Raw genomic sequence first — 16,832 nt, forward strand, 5'->3', positions numbered from 1 at the left:
GCACACTGGACCCACAACCAAATCACAGTATTTACTGGTTGCGCTTGGACTCAAGGCAAAGTACGTTCTTTTGCCGTGGTTTTGGATCACTTAACCCACGACAAATACTCAGTATATGCATGCCTAAAAGCCATAATTGAAGAACTTAAGAAAGAATTTAACAGACTGACAAAGGTCAAAATCTTTTCTGATGGGTGTGCTGGTCAGTTCAAAAATAAGTACACACTGTCCAATCTGTGTTTTATGCCTGAAGACTTTGGTGTTGATGGGGAATGGGTTTTTTTTGCTACATCCCACGGCAAGGGTGCCGTGGATGGGATTGGTGGATTAACTAAGCAAGCAGTTTGGAATGCAGTGAAACAAAGGAGAGTAGTAATCAATTCAGCATCAGATTTTGTTAAATGTGCTGAAAAAGCAGTACCGAGAGTGAAGTTTGTCCTTTTAACACCTACTGATATCAGTGCAAATATGGCGATGCTAGATGAGCGCTGGACTTTGGTGAGGAAGATTCCAAACGTGCAGTCCAACCATTTTTTTAAAGCTAAAGACAAAAGAAGTTTAGTTTATGGACCTTCTTTTCAAAAGTCCACCCACGTAGTCTTCACAGAACTGTTCAAGTTAAAAGTTTCTGATGTTTACAGAGATTCTGATAGTGACACAGAAAAACAAGATGGTGTAGCAAGTTGTACAAATGAAACAGATGTGCCGGTGGTTGGAGTGAAGCCGTTCGTTGATGGAGTGACTATTGGGACATATGTTTTAGTTGAATTTGAAGCAACTACAAAAAGACAAAGAACCAGGCCTACTAAATATAGATATGCTGCAATATGCCAAAGTAATGTTGAAGATGATGGAGAAGTCAAGGTGATGTGTATGCGAGCAGTTAACAATTCTGGAAAGCTGTTTCAAGTTGATGAAAAAGACATATCATATGTGCAGTTTGAACATATTCTTAGTATCTTACCCCAACCTAATGTTAAACGAGTCAGAAGGAACATTTTTTATGAATTTACTGAAAATGTAGATGTGTTTGAAAGTGGTTAATTGGCCCAGAGATGGACTAGAAGAAAATATTTTTTAAATAGATTTTAATTTTAGTAAATACAACATTATACTTTGTAGGCTATAGTAGATAGTAAGTATAGTAATAGCAAAAGGTTTTTTTGTAATTATTCCATTTTTAACAACCTTAATTGTATGTTAAATCAAGTGTATGCCAGACGCGTCCCACCCGTGACATTTCATTGTCCCACCCGTGACAGCATTTTTTCCTTAATTTTGTATCATTAAATTTCTTAACCTAAATTTCTGATTGCATAGTTGTAACCAATAAACATTGATTTAAACAGATATGCTGAGTTTATAATTGATTCACCTCCCAACTCACAGAGTTTTTCCATAAATCAAACTTATCTCAAGCTCCGTGTCCTTTTTTTGTCCCACCCGTGACAATACTTTAACATTTAATAAAATTGTCAAAAATATCCATAAAAATAATAAAAAATTAGTAAAATGTTCAGTATCTTATTAAGAACATAGTTCAAATTTTGGTTGTTAATTTTTATGTATATTTACATTCTTACACATGTGTGAATACCAAAAAACATGGTCCAAGTGTCCCACCCGTGACAATGGAATGGCCCCCTTGTACAAATATAATAACATTGCAGTCCCAAAATATTTTCCTTTGAAGCCTCTCAGCTGCGTTTTATATAGAGTTCTTTGCTCTTGTGAGAATTAATTACTGTTCCGTTTCAGTTTTATTGCCTCACACAGTGCAGTAACTGCTTGAAAATTTGTGCTGCCTCAATTTATATACAACACAACCATAACTGCAGGTTAAATTTTTTTTTTGGGGGGGGGGGTAATTTGTTTAAAGTTGCTTTGATGGTGCGATGGTGTAATGGCATTAACAGAAGAGGACATTAATACTGGTGTTTTGCTTGTTTTTGTTTTTAAATCAGGAGAGACTGCTGTAGCAATACAGTATCACCAGCAGGTGATCTAATAAACAGTGAACGATTTTTATTAATTTTTTTTGTTCTTTCCAGTTTACAGCATTTTAATGAAGGATTTCATTTTCCATTTGCTTAAGCCATAGCACAGCACCATATTCCTTCTAGTCATCTACCACCATTCTGCTACCGTTGGCAAGTCTCATAGAATCATAAAGTTGGAAAAGACCACAAGGGCCATCCAGTCCAACCCCCTGCCAAGCAGGAAACACCACCAAAGCATTCCTGACAGATGTTTGTCAAACCTCTGCTTAAAGACCTCCAAAGAAGGAGACTCCACCACACTCCTTGGCAGCAAATCCCACTGTCGAACAGCTCTTACTGTCAGGAAGTTCTTCCTAATGTTTAGGTGGAATCTTCTTTCTTGTAGTTTGAATCCATTGCTCCGTGTCCGCTTCTCTGGAGCAGCAGAAAACAACCTTTCTCCCTCCTCTGTATGGCATCCTTTAATATATTTGAGTCTTCTGGGGAAGAGGTTGCTTTGCCAAGTATAGCATGGCAAGACTTCAGCTACAACTGCCTGCTCAACAAACAGACTGACTGGTAAAGTGCATTCTGCCATCTGAAGAACACTTGAAAAAGCCCTGAGTATACACACAGTGAGCAATTGCCCTTTTCAAACTGCTTTGGGGTGGTGTGTGGGGTGGAGATGAAGGCTGAAACCCTGCACACACTTCCAAGGGAGTCAGAACCATTGAACCCAGTAGGGTTTTGCGTCTGAATATACCAGTTTAAGGCAGCAATGCACATGTATCACTAAACACTACAGTGTTTAGTGATACATACAAGATCTATACAAGATCTCAAAGCAGCTGTTTTATTACAGATAAATTTCAGGAACAGACTGGAAAGAGAAGTTGCTGAATTGGAAATCATTACCAAGCTTAAAACCATGGAAGCACCTGGGATGAATAGAGACATCGGATTCTTATCTCATTATGCATGATCAAGCTTTCTTTAGCACCTCAGCCCAGGACTAATTGCAGCCATCAGCAGCCATCTACAGGTTTACCACTCCCATCAGCCCATCACCCATTCCCACCCACCCCCACCACCCTCTGTATATATATAGGGTCTGACACTTCTGTTTCTAGTGTATCTGAAGAAGTGTGCATGCACACGAAAGCTCATACCAAAATATAAACTTAGTTGGTCTTTAAGGTGCTACTGAAGGAATTTTTTTATTAAACACTACAGTACTACCCTTTCAATCCCTAGCAGAAAGACTGGCTTTTAATTTTTTTATAAACTGACCAAAGTTACATTGCACCTCAAAGAACCAATTCAGGGTTCATGGTTGCACTAAAACAACAGGAAAATTTTGTGCAGAAAGGTAAAATAACACCTGTTCTGCTTCCGCTACCAAAATACACAGTATTCAGTTGATAGTGGCATCAGATGTCTGCTGAACATTTACATCAGATACAATAAATAATACACACCTAATGAAAAATAAAATCCATTTTATTCTGTGACTGATTTCTTGAGACTGCACAACACTCATTACTGTGTTGCAAACTGAATGCAACTCATCTGGCCAAACTCATAACTGGAGAGTGAATTAAACCTCCTTACCAGTAATGCTATTATATGTGATGCATGTTTATCTGGTGCTGCCTCTTCAGTTTCCTCTCCTAAATGTCTAGAAGATGTAAAAGCAACAGAGTATACTACACCACCTACCCTCAAATACTTTCCAGTAAATAATTGTAATGAATGAATGAATGAATGACGTGGAAACGATGCAGTTGTTTTTCCTTTGCCAACTTCCTGAAAACCCTGTCCGAAGACAAAAAGAAACTGTTTCTCTACTAAATATATAACTTGATTTCCGCTGCTCTGGTGCTGCATGAAACTCTGTACATTACAATTATGTGTGTGGAGAAAATGATATTGGTGAATTAGCTTTCAGAATTTACTATACACTTTCACAGCTTGAGCGGGCAATTAAGGACAAAGCAGAACAACATTTGAATAAAGTCACATGCTAAAGCAATGCCAAACCCAGCATCTGTAACTGAAACTTGAGTGTTGTGTTCAGTTAATTCAGTATGAAAGTGTAACTTAACCTGATAATACAATGACTTATATACTACATTATACCAGATACAGTTGTACCTTGGAAGTTGAACGGAATCCGTTCCGGAAGTCCGTTAGACTTCCAAAACATTTGGAAACCAAGGCATGGCTTCCGATTGGCTGCAGGAAGCTCCTGCAGCCAATCGGAAGCTGCGTCGGATGTTCAGGTTCCAAAGAACGTTTGCAAACTGGAACACTCACTTCTGGGTTTGCGGTGTTTGGGAGCCAAAACGTTCAACTCGCAAGGTTGTTTGACTTCCAAGGTACAACTGTATATGATAAGAAAATCCCTTCTGGATCAGACCAAATAATGATCTAGTCCCAATATCCTATGTACCAAAGGGAAGAAAGTCTTCCAGCATACTTTCCTACTCAAACTCTTCCTTACAACTTGCCAGCATACTGAGAACTGCTGTCATACTGCCCAGGTTAGTGTTACACTACGTAAGCTTGAACTTCCACTAAGAGCAAATTCAGCTGGTGAGTGCCAGTAGAATTGTAGCCCAAAAGGGGCCACTGAGAAACAAGAAGATACCAGCATGCTTGAATTAACCCTATGGTTTGTAAAGGTACCAAAAAATGGTAGTTTGTTTCACTCTAAACAAACCACAAAGTGAAGCCAAAGATTGTTCTTGGGTTTCTAAGCATGCTTTGGTTCACTTAAATGTGCAATGATGCCTGGTTCGGATCCAACCCAGGGACCACAGTTTGTTACTCCTGCTCACAATATGTGAAGGAATAAAGTGGGAGCAATCTTCACATTCACAGTAAAGCATTGACTATGGTTTAAAATGATGTGCAAACTGGGTCATAAATTTAGTATGCTTTCATCTCATTTTTACTTGCGACATTTCAGTTTTGCAGCATGGCAATATCACTGATAAAAAATACTTTCTGTCTGTCCAAAAGCTACATTCAGATGAAACAGCATAAACGGAAAGATTCTGTTAGTAGCTGAGAGAACAGGTGGCAACAGAATGTGAGATACGTGGTTTTTTAAAACCCCAATAATTTACCTTTATGGGGTCAACTAGCTAGTACAATACTGGTTACTTGTCTAAGCAGTGAAGTCCAAAAGGGTTTAGTTCCATTTGAATTGCAAAGGATAAGCTTATTTTGATTCATGTATTGCTTCAAGAAGTAGGCGGCTTCTTGTTAAAATGCAGACAAAATTGAATTTCTCCCCACTCCCTAATTACACTTATGCATTTTCCCACTCATAGTTTTTCAGGGAAGAGCCACACTGAGCAATTGGTATAGAAACAAAATATTGACTTGGCTTTGCACCTGCACATTGGGTCTATTCCATGGGTAGGCAAACTAAAGCCCAGGGGCTGGATCCGGCCCAATTGCCTTCTAAATCTGGCCTGCGGACAGTCCGGGAATCAGCGTGTTTTTACATGAGTAGAATCTGTCCTTTTATTTAAAATGCATCTCTGGGTTATTTGTGGGGCCTGCCTGGTGTTTTTACATGAGTAGAATGTGTGCTTTTATTTAAAATGCATCTCTGGGTTATTTGTGGGGCATAGGAATTTGTTCATTTCCCCCCCCCCAAAAAAAAAATATAGTCCAGCCCCCCACAAGGTCTGAGGGACAGTGGACCAGCCCCCTGCTGAAAAGGTTTGCTGACCCCTGTTCTATGATGTGCACACTGGCCAGGCTCCTCCTCTGTTAGCCATATGTTTGCCAAGCATGAGAAGGGGCCCTCTGCACATTCTGATGTATACACCTAGAGCATTTCCACCAAGGGGAAGGTTTCCTGTTTGGCCCCAAATATACCACATGAAAAAGCTAGCAGTCACAAGTCACACAGCTGGTAGATACAAGTCCACTGTCCGCCTCAACATAAACAGAGGTGTTTATTTTAGTCTGTCTGTTCAAGAGGCAATGTTGTCATTTGTCTGCTTCTTGTATTAGCTGAAAGGTATCACTTTTCAGAGACAGGGAAAGTACCTTCCTGCCATTAGATCCCTTTTCGGGAACAACCAATCACCCCTAGCTTATTAAGCAAACAATCTGCTTAATAAAGTATGGTAACCCAGCAGATATAATAATACCATCTTTATAATACTATATAATTCTGTTTGGCCTTGGCTTCTGATTAAAGAGAACAGCTTTTAACTGTCCTTCAGAAACTGTACATATGCACACAAGACATGTCTGTAAAAGCAGGTGCAGCTTGCTGAAAAGGGCTCAATTAAAGTATAACATGTTTCTTGTAAATTAAGACCCTGTTGAATAACAACCTCCCATACAAATGTTTCTGTATTAGAGCAAAGCTCTACTGCTGTCATGCATAGCTAGTTCAGAAAGCACAAGCTTGGCATAATGGAGTATTTGTCATGCCAAAGGGAAATATAAAAATAAAATTCCACTTTGTACATTATCCTATGCCAGAGAGTTCTCTTTGATTGCACCCAGAAGGTGGCCAACCTTAATTTTCTGCAGATTGGCATATTAGAATGCAATGCAATGCTTCAGAATAGTTTACTTAGCAAGACACTAGCTGGAACGGAGGCATGGTGAGAACTGCAAACAAATGTGCAGCAGGGAGGAAACATGACATAACTACACATATATTTTGTTGGAACTGCATGGATTCCAAATGCTATGTCAGAGTGAAAAAGGTACTAAACCTATGGAAGTTCTGAACCCATACTAGGGCATTCCAAATCAATATAATTGCTTGCAAGCATATGAGCAAATATTTTTTTCACCTTCACTTTACAGAGGCAGTATAATTGGCTCCTGCCAAACAAGACATCTGTTATCCAATTTCATTCAGGATAAAGCTTACTGATTTGGCATGCATTACTGAAGCCTGACTGGATGATAAGGAAGACCACATTTGGCCAGCACAGTTCCAGTCAATATCCAACCCAAAACCTTCACAGAGAAGGACAAGCAGGATATAGCATCATATCACCCTACAAAGATACTACCACTTTACCAAGTATCCAGTGCAAAATGCAGCCAGTTCATCTGTGACTGTATGTGTGGCATTGTAAATCAGGGACAAGTTACGAATTCTGACACAGATTGCTGATGAACTGATTATTGCCTAATAAAGACTCCCAAAACTTTGTAGGTATGGGTGACTAATTTGGACAAACTCTGTCTCCTGAGACATAAAGATTCAATTGGTTGCAAGAACATTATGTGAAAGCATCTTCCTGGTTATGTCAACAGCTGTTCTTTCAATAGCCTGACTGACCTGTGGAATGAGAAACTCTCTTACTGTAGATCTAATCCAGGCATCCCCAAACTTGTCCCTCCAGATGTTTTGGGACTACAACTCCCATCATCCCTGACCACTGGCCCTGTTAGCTAGGGATGATGGGAGTTGTAGCCCCAAAACATCTGGAGGGACAAGTTTGGGGATGCCTGATCTAATCTGTCCTAGGCACTTCTCTTGCATTCCTCTGCTTCAGGGTAAGTCCTTGATCTACTAAGATGCTCAAGTAGATGGTAGAAAACTCTAACCTATACCAGGAGGGGGCAACATGATGCACAACTGCTTCGCCATACCATGGCAATGGTGATGGTAGGATCATTCCCCACTCCCAAACACTAATCACACACTCGGGGGAAAAATGGATCTCAACTTGTGAGATATTGGCCTCTTTAGATGCACTTTAAAAAGCAGTACCAGTTGGCTCACTCAGGCAGAGGTCACCAAAAGAGAGCAGACGAGATCTCTCACTAGAAGAGTCTGAGGTCAGCTCTTCTGGGAAACCGGGAAACAAGCACTGGCTTCTTCAGGCAGCTAGGTCCTGGTAGCCTCCCTGAGCAATCAAACTCCTCCCTTGGCCTCATCCCCCCTCTCCCTTTCATATTGTGATTTCCAGCCACACCTGCCTAGGACATGAGTAGGTCTTTGCTTCTGAGAAGACTATTGCTCATGGAACTATTCTCCCATGGCTCCAGGAGCATGGTCAAGAGCATCTTACCCATGGAGGGTGCCAGGGAAGAGGCGGAGGCTGGACACAGCGTCTCCCAGCATCAGCTCGCCACCCTCGCCCGCCTCCACCATGCCGCACCGAAGCAGCGCTGCGCCCGGAGCCTCCGTCTGCCGTGGCCACCGTGACATGAAGTGGCCAGCTGAGCTGGGAGGCGCCGCATCCAGCCTCCACCTCTTCCCTGCCAGAGGAGCCACCCTCAGCCCCACCGGCAGTGCTGTCCTCCCTTAAAAAAAGGTGGGCAACTCTGGGAAACGGAGGGGGGTGCCCGAGGGAGCTTTGCACCACGGCGCCGGATATACTTAAGACGGCCCTGAGCATGGTCAACTGTGGAAGCTAACAACTCGCTGCAGCTGCAACAGGTTAGCTGCTTCCTATGTCTTTCAGCCTTCCATCCTATTCTGCTGCCCCTATCGTGCGTCTTGGGCTATGTCAGGGAAGGGCTGGATAGTTTCTCTCTATGTACTTTCTTCACACTTTGTATCATTTTATTATCTCCTCCCTTTCTCTCTCTCTCTCTCTCTCTCTCTCACACACACACACACACACAGTCCAACTATAAAGCCAAAAAAAGCATAAACCTTTCCCTGTACGCAAGGGGGTTAAAGCCTCGTATCATTTCAATTCACCTTTTCAAGCTGTACAATTTAATAAACTTTTTGAGATGAAGCAATAGGAACTGTGCACAATATTCCAAATGTGGTTGCACCATAGATTTATGTAACGGCATTAAGGCAGCAACAGTTTTATTTGCAATCCCTTTCCTAATAATCTCTCGCATGGAATTTGTTTCCTCACCCACCCACTGCCACACAATGAGTTGGCATTTTCATTGAGTTATCCACCACTGACCTCACTGGGGTTAACTTCTCAGTAAAAGCACATAGGATCAGATTGCACATAGAAACTGAACCCAATGAATTATTAGCTTATTGTACTGCAGGGCGCGTGAGCAGTACATATTACGTATGAGCTTATACCAGGCATCCCCAAACTTCGGCCCTCCAGATGTTTTGGACTACAATCCCCATCATCCCTGACCACTGGTACTGTTAGCTAGGGATCATGGGAGTTGTAGGCCAAAACATCTGGAGGGCAGCAGTTTGGGGATGCCTGGCTTATACCGTTAGATGCAAGATCTCTCAAGCAGAATAAATATTTTGCATTATTTACGCAGGAACTTTTATACAATATATCACTCTGTATATACCAGAAATATAGTCCCGTAGGTGGAAGATTTCCATTTTTCAGTGTAATTTATCTTTGATAGCATGTGTTTGAATAGTCATATAAACAAGACCTCGTACTCACTTCAAGACACAATTACTGAGTAAGGCAATATACACAGTTGCTAGCAGACTGAGCAACTCATTATGGAATCTGTGTAGTATATTAGTTACCAAGGAAACATACTTGCGCACAGATACATAATTTCTGCCTTACAGAATAATTCATTCAATATGGCTGATTTCCTTTTTTTCTTTTACCCACAAAAAGAAATCAACATTTTGGAACAAAGATCAATGAAATTATGATTAAATAGCTGTTGCTCCAAGGTCATTTTATGAAAAGTTTGTCGGTTAACTTTGGGCCACTATTACATAGGTATTCTAAGATAGAGTGCAGAGTACAGTGGTCTTATGTTTTATTATGTTTCTGTATATCCTGGAAGCAGCCCGGAGTGGCTGGCGCAACCCAGTCAGATGGGCAGGGTACAAATGATAAAATAATTGTGGTTATTGCTAATTTTTCTTACACTATTGGCACAAGTCTCTAGAAAGACTAACACTGCATGATGACTGTGTAGGGAAGGAGACGATTTTGCCCTTTTCGCATTCATAGGAGACGGAAGGGTGCTGCAAGTTCATGCATCTTCTCCCATCTCAGGTCATTTAATGTTGATCTTTAAACAAACGTAATGGAACCACTGCATCTCTTTAGTCTGCCATTTTCTTTAGCCAAATGCACATTGCTTAAGGGGAGAGAACTTTGTTCAGGTTGTACAGGCATCCTTTTACAACATCACTGCAGACCTGATAAAGAACCCCTGACAATTGAGTCCAGTTGCAAATGACTCTGGGGTTGTGGCACTCCTCTCGCTTTAAAGGCCGAGGGGGCCAGCATTTGTCCGCTTCCGCAGACAGTTTTTTCCGGGTCATGTGACTAGCATGACTAACCTGCTTCTGGAGAAACCAGAGCAGCACACGGAAACGCCGTTTACCTTCCCGCCAGAGCGGTACCTATTTGTCTACTTGCACTTTGATGTGCTTTGGAACTGCTAGGTTGGCAGGAACTGGGACCGAACAACAGGAGCTCACCCTGTCACAGGGATTCGAACTGCCGACCTTTCTATCAGCAAGCCCAAGCAGCACAGTGGTTTAATCCACAGTGCCACCCGCGTCCCGAAAGAGGGGTAGGAGAGCTAAAAATAATGCCAATAAATTTTGCATTGGGCAAACCAATGTGCCCCTTTGGTTTCAAACAGTACATGGATAGACAGGTCTAAAAAGCTCGGGACACAATCTTTTACAGCCCTCTGGCAGCTACGAGGGCTCATATACCAGAATAAGGCATTTAGCATTAACTCTGGAAGTGTATATTTGATTCTCACCAAACTAAGCAGCCTAGAGCAAAAGACTCCTAGGAGGCTTAGTTTGGTCAAAATTGAGTACAAAATTCCAGAGTTAATGCTAAATACATTGATTCTTCTTTTTTTTAAAAAAATAGTATTTTTCCCCATATAGAAATTTACATTTACTTGACAATCATACTCCAATTCAACAAAACTAATCGCTTCCCGCTCACCCAGCATCAATTATTATAACCCAAATTACATACAATTGTGTTTTAAGGTTCTGTCTTACCTAATTGCATCCTCTCTGGCATGTTTCTTAATATATTTTGCTACATTCTTGTGACAAATCCAAGTTTGCTTTTGCATAAAGCAGGAAACTACTCTCCCAGACTGGATCCTGTCTTAGGCTCATTATGACTAGTATGTAGTTAAAAAGTGGGGGAAGCTATGGCAAGGATCACATTACTATAACTTGTCAGCTTTCTGCTCCATTAAAATTTGCTCCATTACTCCTTTGAAGAAACTAATTAAAATAACATCAAGAGGAATTTTTAAAGCAAACCATAATAAAGTACATTTGATCACAACAACTTATGAAACGGTAGCAAAGTCGAGAGATTCTTCCAATCAAATCTGATACTATATTTAAAGACAGTGTCCTTTCATTTGTAACTATGTTGTGCATTTTGTGTTTGTTTTTTTATATATTGGAAACCATCCTGTGATCCTTGGATGGAAGGCGGAATATAAATGTAATAAATAAATAAATAACAATAACATATAATGTTGGAAGAGTTACACAAAGAGTTTTTGCTAGCCAAGATGGACATTTGGCAAATGGCTAGGCAATTATTTAAAGAATGTGTGTGCCATCACAAATACTTTGATAACTTTAGGTGAGCATTATTTCATATTGTGCTGTTTTACTTGGACTTTCCATGAACCTTACAAGTTTGTAATTTGAGAACTCATAAAAGGTGCCCATCACTAGCCAAAAAGTAATCTAATTTCTAGCCATACAAAACTTTAGTCTTCAGAAACAGATGTCTCTAAACCAAAAACTGACATATAAGAGCTAAGCCAAACTTTTACACTCCGAATGCCCTTTTTTGCCTGATGAAGAATTCAGTGAAACTCTGAATTCTAATATGTCTTTGAACAGGTTTGTTAATCTAATCAAAGACAGTATCTCACATGTTCTACAGCTGTCTGTTGTGGGAAATAAGTATTGTGAGATATAGACGTAGTTACCAGAGTTTCAAATCAGAGATGCTGGAAGTTGGCTTGAAGAGCTGCTCAAAGCTTGGAGGAGCCAATATGAGTTCAAATAAAAGAGACAACTGAATGTATAGCCCTAGGTGTATGCCAAATGAAGAAAGTGTTCTATTTATCATGGAAGAATCTACTCAATAAGTTTGTCATATTCTTTTCTTGCCCTTCCTCCAAGGAAAACAGAGCAGCATGCATAATGTCCCCTTATATTATACTCGCAACAACCCTATGGTGCATATTAGGCTGAGATGCAAGTCTTCTTCAGGCATTAATGTTTCCGTATTCAGTTAACACACGAAGAGGGTTGTGGGAATGAATGCACTAGCTTTGTTGTCCTCCACAAGTTGGAGGAGGGTGAAGATCTGATATAAGGAACCTCCTTGAGTACAACTGTCTCCTGCTTTGGATCTTCACGAAGAGGGACAGTTATGCGGACCAGAGCAAGCGCATTCATCCCTGCCTTACTGGTTAACATGGAAACAAAATGCATGGATAATGTTATAGTGAATTGGCCCAAGGTCATGCAGCGAACTTGATGGGGGCAGGGGAGTTGAATATAGTTCTCCCTGGTGCTGGAATCCAACATTCTAGTACAGTCGTACCTTGGATCTTGAACGCCCTGGATCCCAAACAAATTGGCTCCTGAACGATCGAAACCCAGAAGTGAGTCTTCCTGTTTTCAAACGTTATTTTGGAAGCTGAACGTCTGACGGGGCTTCCGGGGCTTCCAATTGGCTGCAGGAGCTTCCCGGGCCAGATTGCAACCACTCAGGCGCCAGGTAGGAGGCCAGTCACTTTTGATCTTTTATGCGCTATGCGTAGCAAGCTGAGGCTTATTTGCTGGTCGGCAAGACTCTTTTCAGCAGCATTTTCGATTGCTTTCTTCGGTGCACTGCATGTGTGCGAAGTGGTGCTGGAGTCAGCACAGGACAAGGTTTCCAGGGGCTTACTTTTGCAGGATGTTCAGTTGGCTGCTGATGAGCTTGTGCTCACTATTCGCAATTCAAAAACTGACCAGTTGGGCAGAGGCGCCTTGATGAGCTTGCCTGCCACTGGTAAGCCTGGCCCTTGTCCAGTTAAGGATGCCGGGAAATATTTGGCACTTCATCCACCTGGGGATGGCCCCTTCCTGGTTCACGAGGATGGGTCCTTGTTAAGGAGGCATCAATTCGCTGCAGTAATGCGTAGGGCAATCTCAGCATGCAGCCTGTCGGCCAGGGAGTTCGCACCTCATTCTTTCCGCATTGGGCCAGCTACTACCGCTGCACATTGGGGCCTGTCCATCGACAGGATTAAGGATCCTGGCCGTTGGAAATCCGAAGCATACAAGGGTTATGTTCAGAAACGGTGCTGAGGTGCAGCTGCTAACATTATTCTGTTCATTCCTAGGTCCGCCTCCCATGCATGTCTGGATAGTGGGGCACAGCATTGTCCACTGGGCCAGCTAGAGGACGGCGAAGTCTGGATTTGGACGTGGGCTCGGGCTCCCCGACCATGTGCAACTGTCCTTGATATCCAGATGAGGAATGCGTTGGGAGGAGCTTCTTCCAATGGTGCAGCCGAAGGTGTCTGAGGAAGGCACGCCTGCGGCGATGGTGGTGCAGCTGGGCGAGAACGACCTGCCAGAAGCTCCCAGCTTACGCCTGCGCACCCGCATGCAGGAGGACTCGGAAGAGTTGAAAGCAGCTCTTCCTGGACTCAAAATATTCTGGTCGCAACTGCTGCCACAACGCAAATGGAGAGGAAGTCGTTGCCCAGCTGCCACCAAGAGGGCCAGGAGGCGCATCCAGAGCACAGTGACCAAGAAGGTTCTGGCCTTGGGCGGGACAGTGATCAGTCACCTGGGTATTACCTTTTGCAATGCGTCCATATACAGGCTTGATGGGGTTCATCTGTCTAGAGCATCTGGGAATGATTTATGGCTGACCTCCGTGTCAGTGGGGTTAAGGGATTGGTTACAGGTGTGAGTGGTTGGCAGACAGCACAGGTCCTCTTGTGACGGATAGGCTCTGGTTCAGGTGATAGGGATGGGGAAACGCTCTTGCCATCCCTATGTGAAGGCTATTCCATTAAAGGAATCCAGGGACTCAATGGTTTGGTCAACCCTGTGAGGGGTTGTGCCCAGGGCCGGCTCTAGGTAGACCCCCGGTGGCGCAAGGCACCATGGCGCCGGCCCGCCAGGAGGGCGCCGCGAGCTGGGCCCGCCGGTTCGACGTGCAGCTGCGCTCACGGCAACCACGCTGTGCCTGCCCGCCCACCGCACAGCGGCGCCTGCCCCCCCACCGCACTGGGAAACGGGGGGGGGCGCCAGAGGAATCCATCACTCCACGGCGCCAGGGGCGCTTAAGACGGCCCTGGTTGTGCCCATGCCTGAGTCCAGGGGGACATCTGGGTGGTGGACATAGCATGTCTCCGGCTTTCCGCCATTCCAGGTGTTCACCCTAGGCTGACCTATGCTGGTTCCCTGGGTCAGCGCTACCTGCCAACGGTGCAGGGAGCTAGTCGAACCAGAGCCTATGCAACCACTCACTTGCTGTAATCAATAAAGTTGTGGCCTAAATTCTGCCAAAAACCAAACCAAAAATTTGAGTCTTGTCTGAATTGATTTATAGGGTGAGGTTTAAAGATCTAAACACGCAATGAGAAAATCGTGAAAGGATCCTAGGATAAAACATCAGGGCCTCTGTTAGCAGAGGTGTCGGTATTTGTCACTTGAATCTCACCTTAATTTGGGATGAAAAACTAACTGGAATTTAGAAATTACTGAGAGAAGGGTGCTAATACTTTCCCATGCTCCCCTTCTATTGCAGGGAAAGTAAATGTGAAACAGAGTGAAAGAGAGCATTTTCTCCCTTCAACTTCTTGGTGGGACTCCGAGCCTTTAGTTCTGCTAGCAGTGCCTGATTTTGACTTCTGCCATGAACACTGTAATTCTGTACATGCCTACACAGAAGTAAGCTTCAGGGAGTACAATGTGTTTATAGAATTGTGCTTTAGAGGACTGTAATGGATGCATTTGCTACCAAAATCAACGAGGGACACCTTTCTACAGCCTTTCTATTTGTTAGGGAACAAGCCGCAAGCAAACGTTCGACACCCGGCAAGAGGAAGGCGCGCGCGAGAAAACTTCCAACCAACTAGAGACTCTATAGAAGAATGTTGTATCCCGCCCCCCCCCCACACTTAACAAAGCCGAAAGCTTTTCCTTGTAACTCTTCTTGCCCCCCCCCTCCCCTCCTTTCTGCTTCTCCTCCTTTTCGTCTGTTTAGGTCAAAGTAAAGAAAGGCTGATTTCTGCACGACGAAATTCCATGAACAGGGCATGACGATTCTCGTTTGCCAGTAAGGATCCGTATTAAACAGAGGAAAGGGATGAGCTCTTTCCCAGTGGGAAGAGTCCTTCACCCACTTACGTGGGTGCAAGAGACGTTGAACTCGACGGCTCTTACTTCTGAGTAGACATGTATAGCAGGGCGCCGCTTGCCTCAAAGAGAGACACTTCATCCTCCTGTCCCGCCACACCTTGCCCCAGCTTTCTTACTAAATACTAAATATAACATAGGATTGTTAAATGAACCTGAGGATCATCTAGTCCAACCCGCTGTAACGAAGGAATACGCAGCAGATCGAACCTGCGACCTTGGCGTCATCAGCACCTTGCTCAAGCCAGCTGCGCTATCCAGGCTGATAACGCGCACGCTAATAACTGGAGACCCCACGTTAGAAGCGCACCTTACCCTCCACTCCGGCCACGTACAGCGACGCTCCCTCCCCGAACGCGCGCGGCCCAGTTCCACCCAACCCCAGAGAAAACGCGCTTTTCCCACGACCCCTGCGACACACCTGCCGGTCCTGCCTGCCTCGCGCGCTCCGTGCCCACTTCTGAATTCAGCCATCTCTCGACTCGCGTCTTCAAAGCCTCTGCTTTCCCCTCTTCGCTAGAGGAGGAGGAAAGAGAGCCAAACGCTTCGTTCCTTTCATGCTCTAATAAACTTGCTCGCGCAGTAAATGCCGGGCAATAAAGCCCCTTCGTTAAGTGAGGGCTCGAGGGCTCGAGCTTTCCAAAGAGGCCACCGCAGAGACACAGTGTTTGTTGGTTTGTTTGTTTGTATTGGGGGGGGGAGAGACGCTCCTCACCCATATCGCCTCCTTCCTCCATTCAATAACTGCCCTATTTCACGCAACCCCCCCTCTCTCGTCTTAATGCCAGCCGTCTTCCTGCCCCCTCCCGCCAAAACGGCAGAGCGAGAAGAAGACTTTCCCCCTCTCAGGTCCCCTCAGTTGTCAAAAGTACTCCAGAGCGGCCAGCCCCCTTTCGCAATGTGCGCGCGAGAGAGAGAATAGAGCATACGCGCCCCTTCCACAGACTCGCGCCATTTCTCTTCTGCTTGCCCCCCTCCCCAACTCCAACACTCCCCCCTCCGCGCCACGGCTCTGCTATCCACCTACCTGCACGTGCCTGTCCATAGGAATGCGGGGCGCGCGTGTCGCGAGGGGCGGGAGGAGCTGGTGCTCTATTCGTGATATTGAATGGCGCGGTTGCGCTCCTGACCGTCATATATTGTTCGGACTAGGAAGGGGAGTGTGGTGTGTGTTTGTGTGTGTGCCTGAGGTGTCTTTCATCCCCCGTGCTCGGTCTTCTTCCACCTCCTCCTCACCTCACACTGTGCCCGCGCGCGCGCGTGTGTGTGTGCAGAAAGCTTTTCCTCCGCCTTCCCCCTCAGCGATATTATTAAACGCTCCGTGCGAGGAGAGAGGGCTCGTATCAGCTACCGGAAATCGAAGCCCTGGCCATAAATATACCACAGGAAGTCACACACACCCAGCCCGGCTACACACGCGTCGCCAGCCCCTGCCGCCGCCGCCTCCCGCTGCCCCAACACACAGAAACACAGGCGGAGACCTCCATGCTATATCCCTGCCTCAAACCCTC

The 16,832-nt window shown here is 44.3% G+C and overlaps 1 protein-coding gene across 3 annotated transcripts in view; it reads right to left on the bottom strand.

The window, feature by feature from the left end:
* KIAA1958 (KIAA1958 ortholog) overlaps positions 1-16,585 on the bottom strand; it is a 67,360-nt gene extending 50,775 nt beyond the window's left edge. For 2 of the 3 annotated variants that reach the window (XM_035140447.3, XM_088658385.1), the window contains exon 1: positions 16,349-16,585. The gene's annotated coding sequence lies outside the window, so the exon portion shown is untranslated. Of the gene's footprint in view, positions 1-15,742; positions 15,877-16,348 lie in introns of those variants that run through there. The other variant, XM_088658386.1, reaches the window with a different exon arrangement.
* Between the last annotated feature and the right edge of the window lie 247 nt (positions 16,586-16,832).

Source organism: Zootoca vivipara, chromosome 15 (assembly GCF_965207765.1).
Source record: "Zootoca vivipara chromosome 15, rZooViv2.hap1.1, whole genome shotgun sequence".
Classification (NCBI taxonomy): domain Eukaryota; kingdom Metazoa; phylum Chordata; class Lepidosauria; order Squamata; family Lacertidae; genus Zootoca; species Zootoca vivipara.